The sequence below is a fragment of the Pinus tabuliformis genome, chromosome 2_2, assembly GCF_031772625.1.
Source record: "Pinus tabuliformis cultivar Carrire ecotype Pingquan chromosome 2_2, CPIR1, whole genome shotgun sequence".
NCBI classification, from domain to species: Eukaryota; Viridiplantae; Streptophyta; class Pinopsida; order Pinales; family Pinaceae; genus Pinus; species Pinus tabuliformis.
The window spans coordinates 859030912-859053138 of NC_142300.1; the positions used below are offsets into that span (position 1 = coordinate 859030912).

Here is a 22227-nt window from a genome sequence, read left to right on the forward strand (position 1 = left end):
CCATTACTTCCTTCCTCGTATTCAAATGTGTTTCATTATTAGATTTATGAATTTGTTCATGCATTTAATAATCACTATCAATTACTTTTTGCATAAAAGACAGGTACTAAGAAGCAACGCTGCATATTACATTTTTTTATATAGTATTTTTTTAATAAATAATTGATTTTCAACATTATATATAAAATATGTTTATGCACAATTTTATAAATTGAATTTTTATAAATAATTCAATTTTTAAATAATATATTATATGGATTAAAAAACATTTGTATTTTTATTCATAGAAATGACAGAAAATTATCTTTCTTAGATATACTTGGTATATATTTATATATGAAAGAACACTAAAAGGAAATGCAACTATGAAATAGCTCATAGAAGGGTTGAGCTCTTGTCACTAAGTGTCATATAGGTTATATATATATATATATATATATATATTTATTTATTTATTTATTTAGGTTTCTATATTGTTGAACCCCGTCACTAAGTGTCACATAGGTTTAAAAATATATTTATTGATGTTTGTGTATTGTTATAATTTTATGGTTTTGTTTGTAGTATTTGATTAGATTATGGCTTTAAAATTAAATTATTATTATACATGTGAATATTTTTTAATATTTTTGTGAAAATTTTATATCTTTTAAATAATTAAATTTGAGTATTAATTTATATGTTGTGTTTATATTTTATTATAATTTACTAAGGGTGAAGAGGGATCAAATACTTTAAGGTGCAACCTCTAAAGAGTGTAAAACTTGAAAAAAGATTTACATCTTGAATCTCTTGAAACTTAATAGATTCAAGGTTAAGATGAAGTTACATTGCCCATAATATCTACATAATATCTACATAGTTGATATTAAAATATTTATTCAACATAGAAATTGAAATATTTTAATTTCAATTGTTTTATATAAAATTATTTTATTTAAAATGAGTATTGAAATATTTACGTCGTAAGGCGTTCCTTTGGGAAGAACTTTCCTCCCACTGTGTGCCTTGTGAGCCATAGATGTTGTGTGTTAGACGATTTGAACATTTTTCGTTGTTGGATCATCATATAGGTCATGGGTGGAGAATCTTGCATTGGAGGGTTGTTGGATCATCATATAGGTGGTGGGTGGAGAAAGTTACACTAGAGGGTTTCAACTATCGATTTTGCAATCACCAACCTCGATCAATGCCGATAACTGAATTTGTTGAACATTCTAACTAGTTATGCCTCTCCAGATGCCTATGATTTCTTTAGCACCTCTCATGGCCGCTTCACCAAGGCCTCTCCTAACTCTTACGTAGTGTCTCCCTAGATGTTGTTTCCCTTTAGTTCCCCTGAATCCCCTCATTCTATTAGATGAGTTGCTTCTATGCTCAAGCTGAGCGGGCGAATATATTCATTTGTAGTTGGGAAAATGAGCTTCTATACACCGGCTTAGACAGCAAAGTCATAAGGGTATGGAAACACTAGGATTTCGCACAACATAGTTGTCTCAACTCTGAGTCAGGCAACATCAAGGCTTTACTTGTTGCCGATAATCTTTGGTTTTGATCACACTCACTGGATTTATGAAACCAAGGGCACCTATGGATATGACAATGTAGTCTAGCCGAAAAAAGGATATGCAGGAGAAGGCATAGAGGGGTCTACAAATCCTCCAAGTTTCAGCAAGAGAACAGGGAGACCGTTGTCAAGGAAGGTTTCATTCTCTATTGGTGTTCTCAACCCTTATAGGTAAGTTCTAGCCTCTTGTCTATATTAATTCATTAGAAGCGAAACGTACTAGGAAGCTTCAGACTTGAGCTTTTCAATTTCATAAACAAATTCTTGGAAACTTGATAAGTTTGATTAAATATAATTTTGAACATGAGAGAATAGGTCCTGATACCTATTCTCCAAGTTAGGTCTCAATTGATGATAAAAAGATAGTAGTAATAACAAGCCTTTTATTGTTTTGTGATTATCTTACAAACTCATGATTTTGCTTCTACTTGTTTGCAGAATGATTAAACTTGACTTTTGATTATGAGAGAATATGTTCCAAAGATCAAGCTAGGTTTCGTTAGATGTGTAACACACTCCTCTAACACTTACCCAATTTTACCGATCCACTAGGGTAAATATGTGATGAAGAGTTACTACGATATGACTCAACCTTCTAGGTACAGTTAAGGAAGTGGAATCTACGAACCAAAACCAAGTTGACCATCCTCAAGAGCATGACTCCCAAGAGCTAACCAACCACTCCAGGTGCCCAACCCTTGAGTTAACTTGCTTTTTCAATGACCTCGGCTCTCATTCGCTCCCATGGCAAGGCAAGCAAGGAATTGAGACCCTTTAGTTGCTCTCATGAACCTCCATCCCAACAACTATAGACTTTTTCAGCTAGTTTTGTGTCAGAAACTGTGAGATCTAAGCCACTTTTTCAAGGCTAGGACCCAGGCCTCTACCCAAAACTTAATGAAACTCTCAAGAATGATAAATAACACAAAAAAAAATCCTTTAAATCAAAACTCCATCAAGAACTTAATTTGACCCATCCTAACCATGAGAGACATTTCGTCAAACACATCAGGAACATGTAATCTACAGGTCATAATTACACATCTAAACATAGGGGTATCATACTTATATGAGAATCATCAAGAAGATTTGATTCCCTCTCACATTAACTACATTGTCATCTATTAGGTCATACATTCATTAACATTTTATTTACTACCCGAAACATGATGAGAGCCATAAATCAAGTCTATCATAAAACTATGCTTATAACTAGAATCATAATAATGATAGAACAACCATCAAAGCCACATGCTAACAAATATATTTAACAAATATATTTACTCATGGAATACAAGGGAAGGAGAGCTCATATTAACATATGCAAATCCAACCAAGTCAGGGACTTCCACGTACCACTCGACCATAGATTGGGTTGAACCAAATCTCTCTTTCATCTAATCACCCCTACATCATATTCCAAGTATGAATGTGGGTTCTCATGAAATAAACCAATCAAAACCAAACCAGGGATTCCGGAGGCCATACCACCTCAACACTCAACCAATGTTTCCACCTCACGGTCAGAATTCACTAACCATCACCAGATCGGTCTCTAACCATCACTGTGTCTTTTCCCAACATTCAACTTGGAATACGTGTCCCATGACCTTGGTCTTATTATTACATGAGTTTTTAACCAGGGTTGTCACAAAACCCTCCCTCTTGGGGAACATCATCCTCGATGTTCAATGACACTAATAAACCAGCCAACATATGTTGCCCATGGAGATTTATAGCATTGCTTGATACAACATTTACATCATATCATCTGCAAAAACATAACCAACATATCATGAACACCATACAACTTATTAGAGCTTTATAACATAGCTCAATGTAGTATTTACATACATATGCATATATAGACATAACCAAACACAACATCAAACATATACTAAAAGACATCCATTCAACTAGTGAATAGAGAATGATACATACCCCACATCTGATCAGCCATCTCCCATGTAGCTTCATCGGGCCCAAATTGTTTCCACTACACTTTAACTTGCTCAATTGCTCGATTCTGGAGCATGATCATATTTTGTTGCAAAATGCACTGAGGTTCTAGCTGGAATTTTCCACCTGGCTCCACCTACAATACAGACCAGTTAATCACATGATAAACATCTTTCACATACTTCTTAAGAAATGACACATGGAAAAAATCATGGAATTTCACTATCAGAGGCAATGTAAGTCGATAGGCTACCGGTCCAATCCTCTCAAGAATCTTGAAAGGCCCGCAATACTGAGGTGCCAGCTTGGCACATGATCCAATCCTCAAGGAGATCTTCTTGGGCTTGATGCACAAGTACACTTGTTCCCCAACTTGAAACTCTGTAAACACCTTGTGTTGATCTGCATAACTCTACTTCCTATCATGTGCTACATTTAAATTCTCCTTGATTACCTACATTTCCTGCTCCATCTCTGCCAACATGTCTGGGCCAATCAATACCCTATTCATTGTATCACTCCAACTTATAGGAGCATTACAACTTTGTCCATAAAGAGCCTCAAATGGACTCATCTTCAAAGATTCCTGGTACCCATTGTTATATGCAAATTCCACCAATGGAAGATACTCTTCCCACTTTTGTTGTTGACGCGTGATATACATTCTTAACATGTCCTCAATAATCTTGTTAACTCTCTTTGTCTATCCATCTTTCTGCGGATGATAAGTTGTATTAAAAGCTAACTCTGTCCCCAAAAATGCAAACAATTATTTCAAGAACCTAGAAGTGAACTTAGCATCCCTGTCTGATACAATCTCCTTTGGTACACCATGCAACCTCACTATATCTTTAACGAAGACCTGTGCTACCTCACTAGATGAATTCATAGACTTCAGTGGAATGAATTGAGCTACCTTAATTAACCTGTCAACCAAAACCATAATAGAGTCATGTTGTTTATAGGTCCTCAGCAAACCTATAACAAAATCCATGGAAATGACCTCCCATTTCCACTCTAGAATCAAAATCAACTGTAGTAGACCACCTATATGTTTGCACTATACTTTTACCTATTGACAATCCAAACATCTAGTCATGAGCTCTGCCACTTCCTTCTTCAGATTCGACCAATCGTATAACTTCTTCACCATTGTTAATGTCTTCTGGTATCTCAGGTGACCTGAATACAGCTTAGCATAAAATTCCCTCAAGATAAGCTTCTTGATCTCACTTTTGTCCGACACATAGATCCTTTCCCTAAATCTGACCAAACCATCTGCTGTGAGATGATAATCCACATCCTGCCCACTTGTACCTTGTTGTTGTAACTTGTGCCTAAACTCCTTATGCCTGTCATCCTGTAGTCCTACCCACAAGATCTGATCATGTAAGTCTGTCCCATATGAGCTCATAGTTATTACGTGATTTACTTGTACTCTTCTGCTAAGAGCATATGCAACATTTTTCTCTTTACCCTTGATGTACCTAACCTCAAAATCAACTCACTGATCATGGCCAACCATCTAGATTGCCTCGCATTCGAATTCAATTGGTCAAATAGGTACCTTAACCCACTATGATCACTCATCAACACAAACCTCTTGCCAAGAAGATAATGTCTCCACATCTTCAATGCATGAACGATTGTTGTCAACTCAAGATCATGTGCAGCATAATTTTGCTCATTCACATTCAATTTCCTTGATTCATAACACACTACATGTCCTTCCTGCATCATAACCCCACCAAGTCCTTTATTGCAAGCATATGTACACACCACAAACTTTTTGTCTAGATCTGTGATCTTTAGAACTGGAGCATTTGTAAGCAACTACTTCAATTGCTCCAAACTAGCTACACATTCTTCTGTCCATTCAAATTTCTTACCTTTTCGCTACAAGGATGTAATAGGATAGGCAATCCATGAGAAGTTCTTGATGAACCTCCTGTAATAGCTTGCTAATCCCATGAATGATCTGACCTCATCAACATTCCTAGGAGTTTCTCATTCCATGATAGCTCTTATCTTTTTCGAATCCACTGTGTTGCTTTCCTTGGAGACAGAATGTCCCAAATAATGTACCTGTGTCTCAAAGAAACTGCATTTACTAAGCTTGGCATACAATTAATGTTCTCTTAGCAATCTCAATAATGTTGGTAAGTGTTTTGAATGTTATTCCTCATTCGTAAAATATACCAATATATCATCAATGAATACAATAACAATCTTGTCTAGGTAAGGACGAAATACACTACTCATTAAGCACATAAAAGTAGTTGGAGCATTAGTCAAATCGAAAGGAACTACAAAAAATTCATAACGCCCATACTTGGTCTGGACAGTAGTCTTGTAAATATCCTCTTCTTTGATGCATACCTGATGGTATCCTGATCTCATATCAACCTTCGAGAACATCGTTTCTCCCTTCAACTAGTCAAACAAGTCATCAGTCCTAGATAAAGGGTACCTGTTCTTGATGGTTACCTTGTTCAACTACAAGTAATCAATACACAACCTAAGAGTAACAACATTCTTCTTCACAAACAATATCGGTACACCCCAAGGCGACACACTTGGCCTAATGTATCCTTTGTCAAGCATTTCCTTCAACTGCAACTTCAATTCCACTAACTTTGGTGTGCTCATCTTGTACAGTGCCTTTGATGTCGGTGTTTCCCCTAGTACCAACTCAATAGAAAAGTCCACTTCCCTGTGAGGCGATAAAGCTGACATCTTTGTTGGGAATACATCTTGGAACTGTTGCAAACTTGGATACTTCTTCAAGACATCTGCATCCTCAACTTCATTATCTCTGTCTTTAGAAATATGCACTACAAATAATACACGCCCTTTACTGCGACTACGCTTTGACTGCATAGTTGTAACCATCCTAACTGATCTCGCCTTCTTCTTACCCTGCAAGATTATATGTTCTCCATTGTCATCCAAGCACTCAATAGCCTTTTCATAACAATTCACCTTATTCTTGTGAAGATACAACCAATCCATACCCAGAAGCATATTGTGTGATCCCAATGGAAGCACATTTAGATGTGTTGATATAGAAATACCATTCAACTCAAATGCACAAGCTCTTACCCAATGATGAACTCTTTTCTTAGTACATGTAGCCAACTACACTAACCAAGACTCTGCATGCACTTCTTTATTCAAGCCACACTTATCCACCAAGTTAGGATTAACATAACTATAATTAGATCTAGGGTCAATCAAAATAGAAACAACTTGATCAGAAAGCTTACCATCCATCTCAATAATAGATTCCTGGTGATCAGCCTGCCTATTATCCAACATTTCATAAATTCAAGGAATACTTTGTCCAACATCCCCCACTGTTTGTGCCTCCTGAGCATTGTAGATCTGTGGTCTGCCACCTTGGTGTTGTGGAAAATCTCTCCTATGACTCTCTCCACCACAAGTCCAACATTGTAAAGGTTTCCTGCCATCACCCTTATTCTGCTCCTCAAATTGAAATCCATGTCCTTTGTCAGATGCATTGAACTTCTTATGCATCATTGCATTCTCTTTGTTACATGTGTCCTGAGATCTTGTTCGCTTCTTATCCCATTTTCCTTTATTCTTCTTATTACCTTTCCAATCATGTTTAGATTCATACTTGCACTTCGATTGCTTGTAACGATGCTTCAACTTTTTGATGGCTTCCTCCAATGATTTAGGCTCATCAAACTTGATTCTATTCTTGAATGCTACCAGAAACCCACTGATGAATCTCTGAATCTTTTCGTTCTCATCCTTCAGATATGGCACGTACCTCGACAACTCCAAGAACCTGCTAGTATACTCCCTATCAGTGATAAATCCCATCTTCAATTCATAGAACCCATTTTCCCTATCATCATAATATCTCTCAGATAGATACTTCTTCCTGAAAAGTCTCTCAAACTCACTCCAAATCAACTCCTCTTCCTGAATACCTCTGACATTCTTTACATCTTCCCACCAAATGTCTACTTTGCCTTTAAGACTGAACATAACTATTATGGCTTTCATGTTCTTTGAATATTCATGTAACCAAAAGAACTTATTCATTCCAAGCAACCACACTTCTGCATCCCGTGACTTCTTCATTTCTCCATTAGATGTAGGTGGTTTTGCTTTCTTGAAGTCATCTAGAAAATATCCCGTGTCACTCCTCCTATAAGGATGACAGCGGTGATGACCATGGTACCTACCTAAACGAGAACTAGAGTAAATCCCATGTCCAATGCCTCGTTTATCACATGTATCTAAGAACCTACCATTTCTAATGGTATCATCTCTATTCAACATGTGCCCACCATGAGACTTTCTTTCGTATAATCCATTAGTCCTATCTTCCTTCCATGACTGATCCTAAGCAGTCCATGTCTCTGCAAGTCTAAAAAACTCTAAAGGATAACTACATTGACCTCTGCTTATTTCTCTTATGCCCTAGCGAGTCTCTCTTGTGACTGCATTATTTTGTCGTTGTTTTCTTTACAACTTCTTATCTCTGCCTTCAAACTTCTCAAAGTGTCTACTATGTGAGGGGAGTACTCATCACCATGCTACTCATATGATCTGTAGGGAGAGTCACGTGAACTATAGTTTTCCATTTTTCTTTTCATATTTGATCTTCTTCCTACAAACATATTATGTCAAATAAACCAAACATAAATGTAATCAACGTACCTCAGTGAATTTCAGGGGAGGTGATCTCATATGCAAGATCAATCTAGATTAACACAATACATGTATAAACATAATCATATCAATACACCAACATCATGCATGAAAACACCAACTGCATACCATGACCTCATGCATGACAACCATGCCCATACAATGCATGCATAACAAAATATAGACACCGACATGCATAACAAATACATATACAACCGACATGCATTCATGACAAACACATCCCAACAACACTTCATCAGCTTCTACATGAAAACACAGCTGTAACAATGACTACCACCATTCATACATAACAAGCACATATACACCCTATATGCATGTATGACAACACATTCCTCCCATCCAGTCCAAGTGTTGAACCATGCTCTGATACCACTCTATAACACCCTCCTCCCACAGTTACCCAAACTTACCAGTCCACCGGGGTAAATATGTGATGAAGAGTTACTATTATATGACTCAACCTCCTAAGTATAGTTAAGGAAGTGGAAACGACGAACTGAAACCAAACTAACCATCCTCAAGAGCTACTGGACTCTTAGGAGCTAACCAACCACTCCAGGTGCCCAAACCCTAGGTAAACTCGCTTTTTCAATGACCTGGGATCTTAGTCACTCCCATGACAAGGAAAGCAAGTGGTTGAGGCCCTTCAGTTGCTCTCATGATCCTGCATCACAACAACTGTAGAATTTTTCATCAAGTTATGTGCCAACGACTGCAAGATGTAAGCCACTTTTTCAAGGCTAAGACCCAAGCCTCTACCCAGAACTTAATGAAACTATCATGAATGATAAATAAAACAGAAACAAATCCTTTAACTCAAAACTCCATCAAGGACTTAACCTGACCTATCCTAACCATGACAGACATTTCGTCAAACACATCATGGACATGTAATCTACATGTCATGATTACACATCTGAACATAGGGGTGTCATACTTCTCTGAGAATAATCAAGAAGGTTTGATGCCCTCTCACATTAGCTGCATTGTCATCTATTAAGTCATACATTCATTAACATTTAATTTACTAACCAAAACGTGATGAGAGCCATAACTCAAGTCTATCATAAAAGCATGCTTATAACCAGCACATAACCAGAATCATAACAATGATGGAACAACCATCAAAGCCACATGATAACAAATACATTTACTCATGGAATACAAGGGGAAAAGAGCTCATATTAATATATGCAAATTCAACCAAGTCAAGGACTTCCATGAACCACCCAACCATAGATTGGGTTGAACCAAATCTCTCTTTCATCCAATCACCCTCACGCCATATTCCAAGCATGAACGTGGGATCTCATGTAATAAACCAATCAAAACTAAACCAGGACTTTTAGAGGGAAAACCACCTCAACCCTCAACTAGTGATTCCACCTCATGGTCGGACATCACTAACCATCACCATATCGTTCTCTACCCAAGTTTTCCAGGGCTCCAAAGCATTTGTTCCAACTTGGCTCCAAGACTAGTAACTCATCCCATAATCGTCGTAGAGCTCCAGTGTGTTTGTCCAACCAAGGATCCAGGACTAGTAACTCAACACACCAAGGGCTCTATAGTGTTTGTCCAACCAAAGCTTCTAGGACTAGTAACTCAACCCAGGTTGTTCCAAGTCTTCTAGAGCATTTGTCCAACCAAGGATCCATGAACTAATAACTCAACCCACAACCATAAGGAACATGAGCACCAATCAGAAAACAAAATGGAAAACTCACAACACCATGGCTATCCAAGAAATGGAAAGGCTAGGCAAAACCACTCTCAATCTAGGAAATCCTCCATGCCAATGAAAAATCATAACCAGATAACCACATGTATACACCATGCATGCCAAAACTAGCAAGGAAATCATTCATGCAACGCGGTACCTACAAATTAAAATTGTTGTAGCTACTGATCTCGCTTTCCTTTTGTGTTTTCTTTCTCTTCCTTTGCCTTCTTTCTCCAAATCCAAGGTATGCCACAATGCTCAAAGAGTGCTCCAAGAAAACTCTAAGTGTGCAAGAGTATGAGGGAGTGAGAATAGAAAAGAGCTTCAAGCTAAAACTAAAAAAAGGTTATGAACTGATACTCATAAGCCTTTTTATCATTGAGGTCTCTATTTTCTTCATTTTCACTATTTTTCATTCAATTTCCTCCTCATGTGCAACCTATGACCTTTCACCTTCATTTTCTCCTATTTTCCATTATTTCATAAATAAAATGTCAATTAATGCCACTTTGCCTTTGTCATTGCCTTTACCAATTTCCATATCCTTTTATTAATCACAAGTGATCCCCATCACTATGTCTTTGCCCAACATCCAGCTTGGAAGATGTGTCTCATGACCTTGGTCTTATTTTTCCTTTATTAATTTTATTACATGGATTTTTAAACAGGGTTGTTACAAGATGATAAAAATATAATGATAATAATAGTCCAACATTTTTTTTCCAATATTCTGCAGCTCCATGATTTTGCTTCTTTTGTTTACAGATTGTTGATGCTAATCCATCTTGTAGCACTTTGTTTCTTCCTCACATGGCAGATTCACCATCCCAATAACGATGCAATGTGGTTATAGGGATATTCAGTGAAATGTGAGTTTTCTTTATCATGGGTTCTGGATCAACCCCCCAAGCTCTATCATGTAAATAGAATGCTGATTTGAATGTTCTCAAGGATAGATTTGAACATCCAAGCCCTCATAACCCAAGGGGGAGATATAATCTTCCAAGTATTGATGTGTTTCTCTCTACTATGGATCCAGACAAGGAGCCTCCTCTTGTTACTTCCAATTCTATTCTTTCTATTCTTGTAGCTAACTATCTTGTAGAGAAGCTCTCTCGCTACTTATCTGGTGATGGTGGGTCTCTTCTCACATTTGAAGCTCTTGCAAATGCTGGCTAAGAAGCTTCATACTTGAGCTTTTCAATTTCATAAACAAATTCTTGGAAACTTGATAAGTTTGACTGAATATGATTTTGAACATGAGAAAATAGGTCCTGATACCTATTCTCAAAGTTAGTAATAACAACCCTTTTATTGTTTTGTGATTATCTTACAAACCCATGATTTTGATTCTACTTGTTTGCAGATTGATTAAACTTGACTTTTGATTATGAGAGAATATGTTCCATAGATCAAGCTAGGTTTCATAAGATGATAAAAATATAGTGATAATAATAGTCCAACATTGTTTTGCCAATATCCTACAACTCCATGATTTTGCTTCTTTTGTTTGCAGATTGTTGATGTTAATCCATCTTGTAGCACTTTGTTTCTTCCTCACATGGAGGATTTTCCATGTCAATAATGTTGCAATGTAGCTATGGGGATTGTTAGTGGTATGTGAGATTTGGTTTACTTTATCATGGGTTATGCATCAACTCCCCAAGCTATGTCCTATAAATAAAATGACTGATTTGAATGTTCTCAAGGAGATATTTGAGCGTCCAAGTCCTCATAACCCAAGGGGGAGATCTGATCTTACAGGGATTGATGTGTTTCTCTCTACTATTGATCCAGACAAGGAGCATCCTCTTGTTATTGCCAATATTATTATTTTTATTGTTGCAGCTGACTATCCTGTAGAGAAGCTCTCTTGCTACTTATTTGATGATGGTGGGTCTCTTCTCACATTTGAAGCTCTCGCCAAAGATGTAAGATTTTCTAGAATTGGGTGCCTTTCTGTAGAAAGCATAGCATAGAGCCTCACAATCCTTAGAGCTATTGCAACTTAAAACACGACTTCACCAAAAACATAGTGAAACCAGATTTTGTGAAGGAGCATACGAGGGTCAAGAGAGAATATGATGAGTTCTAGGTGAGGATCAATTCATTGCTAGATTATATCAAGAGAAGATAAGATACTTACAATGCTCATGAAGAGATTTGTGCAAAGAGAGCACAAATTGAGTATGGAGGTGATCCTAAAGATCCATTGAAGGTATTGAAGGCTACATGGATGGTAGATGGGACTCACTAGCCTGGGACATGGATTTCCCCTGATAAAGAACATTCCAGGGGAGATCATTCGGGCATGATTCATGTATAAGCAACACCAAATGCTGACATTTTTCTTTTAACTTTTTATTTTTGTTAGTCCATCAAGATGCAATCCCCAAGAGGTTTCACTGCACACCACAGATTTCGTTTGACTTAGGTGCCAGGACAGAGGGGTAGCTACTCTACCAAACTTTTGAAAGTGTCCATTTGGATGGATATTTCACATCTAAGAATGGAACTAAACTCGATATGAGAATTTAGTTTTGATTGTTTCATTTTAATTTAACACAACCCTTATTTTGATGTGTATAATTTCTAGCTTTTAGCATATATCTAAATTTTATTTTTACTATGCCATTTTTACAAGGGTTTGAATGTGATGGTACTTCATCAAATGTGAGATATTGTGTCATTTAGGTGTCTGATTTTGACAATCAAATTGTCACTATGCTTGCTGGCACTCCTAGAAATCAAATGGCCAGTAATCACATTAGAAGAATGGTGGATAAATGAGCAGTTCTGGTTGATTGGAGGCAGTAGTGCCCACCCTGTCGTTGTTCTGCAGGGCTTGTTGAAGGTGATAGCAGGAAAAAACATATCTTTCACATTGACATCCAAGTCTGTTGGTGAACACAATAATGATGAATTTGCATATCTCTACATTGTCAAATGGAGCTATCTCATTATCCCTCCAATCACTATAACAATGATAAATATAATTGCAATAGTTGTTGGGTTTGTAAGGACCATATACACTGAAATTCCACAGTGGAGCAAGATTTTGGTATGTGTCTTCTTTAGTTTCTAGGTGATATGCCATATTTGTCCATTTGCAAAGGGTTTGATGGGTAGGAGAGGTCGTACCCCAACAATTGTCTTTGTGTGGTATGACTTGTTGGCAATTATTATATCATTGTTGTGGGTTTCCTTCACATCAAAAAATGGGATTAGGGGATTTCAATTTCCATGATATCACTTACATAGAAGTTTTATCAGTTGAGGAACAAGGTATTGCAATAAAATAAGTTGAGGAACAAGGTATTGCAATAAAACCAGATAAATTGTATTTACATCTTAATGTACAATATACAATTTTTTATTTTTATTCTTTACATTGGAATACATTGAATACTCATATCAACTCGCAATGTTCTTCATAGATTTTATATTACCAATTCTTATTTGATATATTATTTAATTTTTTTTGACCTGCTGGTCCATTATGGCTACTTGTCTTCCTTGCCTCATTCCTGAGCATACATTCTTTCAGAATTTATTGCAGCCACTTGCATGTACCAGCAGCTAAGAAACTAGTTTGGTGGAACCAACTTTCCATAGTTATGTAATCAAAACATTTTCTTTGTTTGTCTGCTAAATTTAAAGATGCATTGACTCTACTAATAACCGGTATGATTTGAACACGTAAAGTGTTGATTATAACGGATTATTATCATTTTATTTCAATTATGATGGAATTTTTTTCAATCGTGATATTATCATATTCTTTAACTACAAGGGTCACTTAAGGGTACAAGATATAAACAGAGTACTAAACTACTACTTCGGTTACTTAAGGCTACAAGATATGTTTGCATCGGTTAACACAATATTGTTAACGTTTAATTATGTTTGAGTTTTTAGTTTAATTAATAATTATTGATGTATAATTAAGATTTAATTGATGTTTATGTGGATTAAATAACAATTATTATTGTATAAATTTAATTTAATTAATTCAATATTATTAATTTTTATTTAAGTTATTAAATAGAAAAATAATATTAAACCTAAATTGAATAGATTTGGGTTAAGATATAGGGTAGGCTAACTATTTGATGTTTTGAAATTTTTTTTACCATTTTTTTTTTGCTTTGAAAGGATTTTTTTAGAGTGGTAAGTTTAAGTAAACCATGGTTTTTTAGGGCACTCCATCCATTTATGCATTCAAAAACTCATTTTTAAAGCAATAAAAAACTCACAATTTCGTGAAAAAAAAATGGATTCGGGCCAAAAAGACAAATTTGTTGCACCATTTTGGAAGAGATGTTGTAATGTCCTATAAACATTTTGACTCGGTCAAATTACATACAAATAAAAAATAAATAGATAAAATAAAATTAATAATCATGAGTATTAATTAAAACATTTAACTCAATTAAATTGCATAAAAAAAAAAGAATTAAGAAAAAATTAAAATTAAAATTAATAATTACAATTGCAATTATAATTAATAATTAAACCAACCTAGATCTATCTTAACTCTAGATCTACAAAGTGTCGAGAGGGATCAAACCTTTTTCACTCTAAAAGAGATTTGATCTCTCTCGGCATAGATCTAGAGTTAAGATGGATCTAGGTTGGTCTAATTATTAGGCCTAAGATGTCAGCGTGTAAAGAAAGAGTTCAACAAAAAGTGGGGATTAACTTGTATTATTTATGATTCATTTAAATTAATTAATATTTATTAGTATACCCCTCTAATTAGGTGAGGTGGGACGAGATACATGTGTCGTCACCTCATGCAATAAGCGACAGTGACATGCTTTCCATTGAAGTAGCTATGTGGGTGGCATCTTGGTGAAATTCAGTGGGGTGCGCAGTGTAAGGGTTTGGTCCATATCATGATTTTTTTGCTTATAGGTAGGGACTATAGGATTGTAGCCATGATTCATTCTCCATCTTTTTGATGTTGGTATGGTCTTGGTCATTCATTACCCTCAGCCTCTGTTAAGTGGGGTGCGCAGTGTAAGGGTTTGGTCCATATCATAATTTTTTTGCTCATAGGTAGGGAATATAGGATTGTGGCCATGATTCATTCTCCATCTTTTTTATGTTGGTATGGTCTTGGTCATTGATTGCCTTCAACCTCTATTAGGTTTTGGTTTCATATCTATTTTTCCTTTCCCTCGACAATTTTTGTGTGGGTTTCCTTTGTTTTATCATTAACACTATGAGTGGGAGAGGGTTTTTCATGCCCTAGTTATTCCTCTGTTCTCTAGTATCCAACGCATTTTACAATGTGAGAGTATGTTCTGACCACCCAAATTTACAAACATGGTTCAATAAAGGGCAAGTTGTAGACGAGGTAGCGATAGTGGCATAAGGTTGGAACTGTAGAAATTTCACTTGTAGAACAAACTGATATATGCAATGTCCTAAAGCATAATACTTGTTCTACTTCTGCAAAACATTAAGTGGAAGCATAATCGAATTCATGAGAAACATCAAGTAGAAATATGCATAACTGATCAAGAGAAATAATCACACATAACACAAGAAATATCCAGGGGAAAGCACCAGCATAAAACCCCAACCATGTATTATCAATCAAGTGGAATCCTATTCACAATACAAAAAGAATCAGCTCTCAAGCTATTCATTTCTCAGTGAACTATGAAGATATGAAGATACGTCTCATGAACCAACCAAGCCTGTTTATATAGGCTTTACCTATGGTCCTTGTGTAGTTTGCTTAGGAAATAATAGCAAAAGCATATGCTATTAATTCCAACATACCAAAATTAACCAATGGTCCAACTACGCAATCCTTGAGGACACTAGTTCCTCAACCACGCAAAAACTACTTACTAGAAATAGTCAAGCATATGATAGTACATTGTCCCACATCTGATCTCAACTGGATCTCTGACAGAACTGACATGCAACAGTTATCCATGAGTGAATCCTCAGTTATCTAAAATAATAGTTGTCACATGCATGCAAGCATTAACAAACTATATTTTATTATTTTAACAACTTGTTAAAATAATCTAACTGGACTTGACTAGTTAGAACTAAGTCAACCGATTCTCTCATTATAGAACTCATACTTATTCCCTCAATCAGTGGAGGAAATTAAGGATAAATTCCTCAATCAGTGGGACAACTCATGTGCATGCTCACAAAGACTTCAAATTCGAATTTCCTTAACTAATTAACTCAATTGAATTAAGTAATTAATATTTCCAACTGCTATTAAGACCAAAATTAATTTTACTTCCTATAGATAGACTAGGGACTGCTATAAATATGAAGGGACCCAGAAATGCTATTTTTAGAACTTTCTATTTTTAGCAGTTTCACTTCTCACCCAATGTGGCCAATGACCTCACTGGCCAAACTGCTATTTTTAGACAGGCTATTTTTAGACATGCTATTTTTAGCAGGTCTATTTTTAGCACATTCTAAATTTAGCATTTCTTGTTGCACACTTTTCAACACTCCCTCTAAAAAAGAAACGCTTTCTCTCGAACCCGATCTTGTAACTCTGGAATGTTCTGCATGCAACACATCTACCAGGTCCACTTGCTCCAACAACACTTGGAACAAAAACATTCCCAACTAACCACTTTGATGGGCTAGGAACATACTTTGATGCTGAAGCTCTACCTGCTGCTCACAAGTGCTCCCTCTCTGACATCTGCGCTACTGCAACATCTCCATGCATCTCGCACCATTGCACACCTCTATGTGCCACCTAGCACTATGCAAAACACTTGTGCCTCTCGCATTGTTGCAGCCTACTAGCTATGTGATGTCCTGGGATTCCCTGCACTGTCACTCTCTCTGCCACTCCATCTGCATCTGTCTCTACCCAATCAATCAGTTCTTGGTACTCCACATCGGGGCTTCTTTAGCAAGGTCTCATCAAGAGTTTGGGTACCTCAAGGATCCTGCTCCTCCTCCTTGGGACGATCACTCTATATCGCCCCACCTCCTACCTGGAGGTATGGCTGCATGTGATCCCTCAGCCCACCTGGTTCGAATTTTCCCCCTACTGGAGGTCTCTGCATGAGTAGATGTCTCTACTCGATCTCCACTCAGCTTCCCCTGTTGTGGCTGCTCCACAACCTCCTGAAGTTGCTGCACCAATCGTGGCTCCTCCACAATCATCTGAGACTTCTTCTGGATCTGCATGTTGAGAGGTAATATACCCTCCCTCTCAACCACCAAGTCTCTATCAGTTGCCTTGCTGCTCGAGGCTTTGCATGCATCTTGAACCTCAAGAGCATACAAGTTCTTGACCTGTGAACCAATCTGCTTCACCTGTCTAGTGATTATGTGTCTAAGAAAAATATTTCCCTTACTGAAGACTACATCATAGCCTCTGTCTTCCAGCATCGCGATCAACACCAAGTTTCTCTTCAGTCCTGGTACATACTTGACATCAGTCAAGGTAAGGCGAGATCCATGCTCCCTCTGAAAAATAATTGTGCCTACACATGAGACACTATACTTCTCATCATTACCCATCGCTATGAGTATCTGGAGATATTTCTCCTCCAAAGTACTAAACAAACTCTTGTCGCCGGTCATGTGGAAAGAAGCTCCACTGTTAAGAAACCAACCACTTCCCACCATGGATGAAACCATGCATGCGAAGAGTGTGAAATCCAACTCAAACTGTGAGGCAAGTGCCTCACCTTCAGATCCTTCCCCGGATCCCTTCTGGGATTTCCTCCGTGGACAATTTGCAGCATAATGGCCCACCTCATGACAACGAAAGCATCACACTTTCGATTTGTCAACCTTCTTCCCATCATTGGAAGAACTGGATTCAAAAAGAGAAACCTTCTCCTTCCACTTCTTCGACTTACTCGCTAAGGCACAGTTCTCCTCATCATGCATGGATGAAGAACTATCTCTGGTGCTCTGTCTGATCTCCTCCTGCATCAAATCTGACCATATTCATTCCCAATCTGGCAGTTTCTCCCTTCCATTTACCAAGTCCTGGTAGCTATGCCAGCTCTTAGGAAGGCCAAGGAGTGCTAGATTCGCCATATCCTCATCCGATGTCACGACCCCTACACTTGCAAGCTCATCCCTGCATGTGATGAGCTTGGTCAGATACATAGAGATCGTCTCATCCTTTTCACTCTTGATCTTTCGAAGTTTGTCCTTCAGTGCCAACTTCCTTTGATCACTACTATTCTGATATAAATCTTTCAATGTTTTCCACATTGCATGTGGAGTCTCCTTCCCATGGAGGCTCGAGACAATGTGATCTTGCACTCCCTCCAAGAGAATTCTCCTAGGTCTAGCCACACACTTCCTCCATTCCACCTGCTCAGTCTTGTCAGTAGGCTTAGGTATTTTTTGAACAATGAAATCCTTAAGACCATTATCTTCCAAAACTGCCTCCATGCGATCCTTCCAAGCTATATAGTTTGAGCTGCCATCAAGAGAATACTCAAGCCTCAAACCATAGAACACCATCAATGAAATAGATGTGATAAAAACTTGAGATCTATATCCCGAATAATAAACTTCGAATTTCTCCTGCTAGTATATTGTTCTTGCTTGATCACCTGTGCTCCTATACCATGTAGAAATTTCACCTGTAGAACAAACCGATATATGCAATGTCCTAAAGCATAATACTTGTTCTACTTCTACAAAACATTAAGCGGAAGCATAATCAAATTCATGAGCAACATCAAGTAGAAACATGCATAACTGATCAAGAGAAATAATCACACATAACACAAGATATATCTAGGGGAAAGCACCAACATAAAACCCCAACCATGTATTATCAATCAAGTGGAATCCTCTTCAAAATACAAAAAGAATTAGCTCTCAAGCTATTCAGTTCTCAGTGAACTATGAAGATATGAAGATATGTCTCATGAACCAACCAAGCCTTGTTTATATAGGCTTTACCTATAGTCCTTGCGTAGTTTGCTTAGGAAATAATAGCAAAAGCATATGCTATTAATTCCAACATACCAAAATTAACCAATGGTCCAACTACGCAATCCTTGAGGACACTAGTTCCTCAACCGTGCAAGAACTACTTACTAGAAATAGTCAAGCATCTGATAGTACACTGTCCCACATCTGATCTCAATTGGGCCTCTGACAGAACTGACATGCAACAGTTATCCATGAGTGAATCCTCAGTTATCTAAAATAATAGTTGTCACATGCATGCAAGCATTAACAAACTATATTTTATTATTTTAACAACTTGTTAAAATAATCTAACTGGACTTGACTAGTTAGAACTAAGTCAACTGATTCTCTCATTATAGAACTCATACTTATTCCCTCAATCAGTGGAGGAAATTAAGGATAAATTCCTCAATCAGTGGGACAACTCATGTGCATGCTCACAAAGACTTCAAATTCGAATTTCCTTAACTAATTAACTCAATTGAATTAATTAATTAATATTTCCAACTACTGTTAAGACTAAAATTAGTTTTACTTCCTATAGATAGACTAGGGACTACTATAAATAGGAAGGGACCCAGAAATGCTATTTTTAGAACTTTCTATTTTTAGCAGTTTCACCTCTCACCCAATGTGGCCAATGACCTCACTGGCCAAACTGCTATTTTTAGACATGCTATTTTTAGCAGGTCTATTTTTAGCACATTCTAAATTTAGCATTTCTTGTTGCACACTTTTCAATAGGAAGGATCCCAATCTCACTGCAAAATTGATGCTTCAGTGCACATTTTTAGAGAGCAGATCCCTGTAGTAGCCTAGGTAGAACTATGTGAATTCAAGGTGGATGTTGTCCATTAAAGTAGATAAATGAGTGACATCTTGGTGAAATGTAGTGGGGTGGGCAGTGTAAGGAACTAATATGTATTAGGATTTTGTTTCTCACATGCAAGGATAGTAGGATGGTAGTGGCCATGATTAATTCTCTGTTGTTTTTTCTGTTGGTTTGGTCTTTCTCATTCATTGCCCTCACCTTCTGCTAGGTTTTGGTTTCATATCTATTTTTCCTTTGCCCCAACTTTTTCTACGTTGGCTTCCTTTGTCTTGTCATTTACAATATTAGTGGGAGAGGGTTTTTCATGCCCTAACTTTTTATTTGTTCTCTAATCTGCAACACATTTTACAGTGTGAGAGTATATTCTGGTCACCTAGTTTTGCAAACATGGTTCTGTTAGCGCTTGAGATTTCACCCTAGGCTGAGGAAGGTAAACCTTCAAGGCAACATCAAACCATTTCACCTCGTAGCTAGCCCTACGGGGTATGAGAAGGCTCTCTCCGGTCAAACTCGGTAGATCTTTCAATATGATAAGCTGACCAATTAGGAATAAAGATTTTAGGCTAGTAAATTGATAAGGGAGGTTGATATAAAGATTTTTGGGGTTTTTGGTGGCAATTGGAGGGAGTGCAATTCAGGGTGCGGGGATTGGGCTCAGTTTTTTGCAGGGGGATCTTTGGGGCAAGGTAGGAGTGAGTGTTGATGCCTTAATCTGAGATGGATGATCAGGAATGATAGAGGAGGAGCTAAAGAGGGCAAACAACAACTTTGAATCCTCTTTAGACAGTGGAAAACATAGATATTGAACAAAATTAAAAGCTGAGCATGGCATGCATGAATTCAAACTTTATCACTTCATCTGTTCAATTAGCAGCAAAGAAAGAGATGGAACACATAAACACACTTACAATAACATGTAGAGAACACACCATCAACACAACAATCCACAAGAATCCACAATGATGTCTGCAAAACCCTGGCCTTCCTTTTCCTTAAATTGCAGTAATAGATGTACAATATACAATAATACTTCTCCCACAAGAGTCCAACCATGAAAATGAGCAAGAGAAGGCATAATATAGACCATCTAACTCCTTTCCCCACCTCTAGGGGTCGAGCTCAGCTTCCTAGGAGCAGTTTGAACTAATTCTAAACTTAGCACTAGATAATAGGCAGTCAAAACAACTTGCCTCTAAAACTTAGCTAACTCATCCATGCATTAAATATTCAATATTTACATCAAGGAAGCTTCTAGAAGGGTTAAGAGAGATTAAATCTATCAATGTGCCATGAAAATTATCCATACATCCATCATTTACATGTACAAATGATCAACCAAGGTAAAAAACAGAGTTTGCAGGCCTGAAAAGTCAAAACTGGCAATTTTAGCTCGAGTGGTCGCGCCCCTTTGCAGCACTTTTTGAGTGGGTTCCAGTTGTCCAAATCAAGTGCAAGATGGCTCATTGGAAAGCTCTGTGTGTCTACTTTCCATCCCAAGTGGAATTTCTAGATTTGGAGTTGATTTGACCCCTCAAAAGTCAATTCTCCCAAGGTCACTTTCTGCAACTCAAAAAGTGGGCAGAAAGTCAAAATTTTGATGTATTTTGAGCTTTTGGAGGCCCAAATCTCAAAATCAAGTTGACCCCAAGTATAGGTAATTCTAGTTTTTGCATGCCCTTTCCAAAAATGTCAACTTTTTGTGATTCTGAGCAGTCCTCCCAAGTGGTCGCGCGGGGGGTGAGACCACTCCAATGGCCAAAACCTGTAAATTTCCCAAAAAATTCACAAATGACAAAATTTTCTCCAAATTTCTTGAAATTTGGGCTGGGGGTCCCCAATCAAGTACCATGCTCATTCAAAGAGGCTTTGGCCAAAATTTGGAGTGGATCGGGCGTTTTCCTTCGTTTTTGTGCCTTGGCCAACCGTCCTTGGAGCACCTTCGTTCTCGCCGGTATTTTTGACATTTCTCTCAAACCATGACACCTGTGTAAAAAGTGCAAGAGGTTTTTCTTCCTTGGCATGTTGTGGACAAAAACCTCTCTCAGTTTTGCAAAATTCATCTTTTATTGCTCAAAAACAGCTTTTGAGTGAAACTTGTCCCGATGTGTGAAACAAGGGATTTTGTCGAAATGGAGCGAAATGAAGGGGATAGGGGGCTTCTAAATTCTTGGGGAAATTTTTGGGAGTGGGGAGGGATGTTAGGAAGCAGGGGAAAGTGGAATATCAGAGATTGAGTGAGGGGAAGGGGTCGAAAAGGACAAAACACAGGCCAAACCTAAAAAATTGCCAGGTTGTAGCTAGAAACTAGGGTTTGCGCAAAAGTGAGGAATTTGGCGGATCTAAGGGATGGGAAGTGTTTGATAAGGTACTTTAAGGATAGGGGAAGGTGTATGAACATCAGGAAACAAGTTTTGCCGGTGATTTGACCATCCAAGAGAAATTGCCTTCAAAACCCTAGGAGAGGGAAATGACCTTGCCTGGGTGGCA

General features: G+C 37.5%; 2 pseudogenes; both read left to right on the forward strand.

Annotated features, from left to right (window-relative positions):
* The first annotated feature begins 1360 nt into the window (after positions 1-1360).
* LOC149195690 (cellulose synthase-like protein D5) lies at positions 1361-12330 on the forward strand (annotated as a pseudogene).
* Positions 12331-12612: 282 nt separating this feature from the next.
* On the forward strand, positions 12613-13203 carry LOC149195691 (cellulose synthase-like protein D2 pseudogene; annotated as a pseudogene).
* Positions 13204-22227: the final 9024 nt, after the last annotated feature.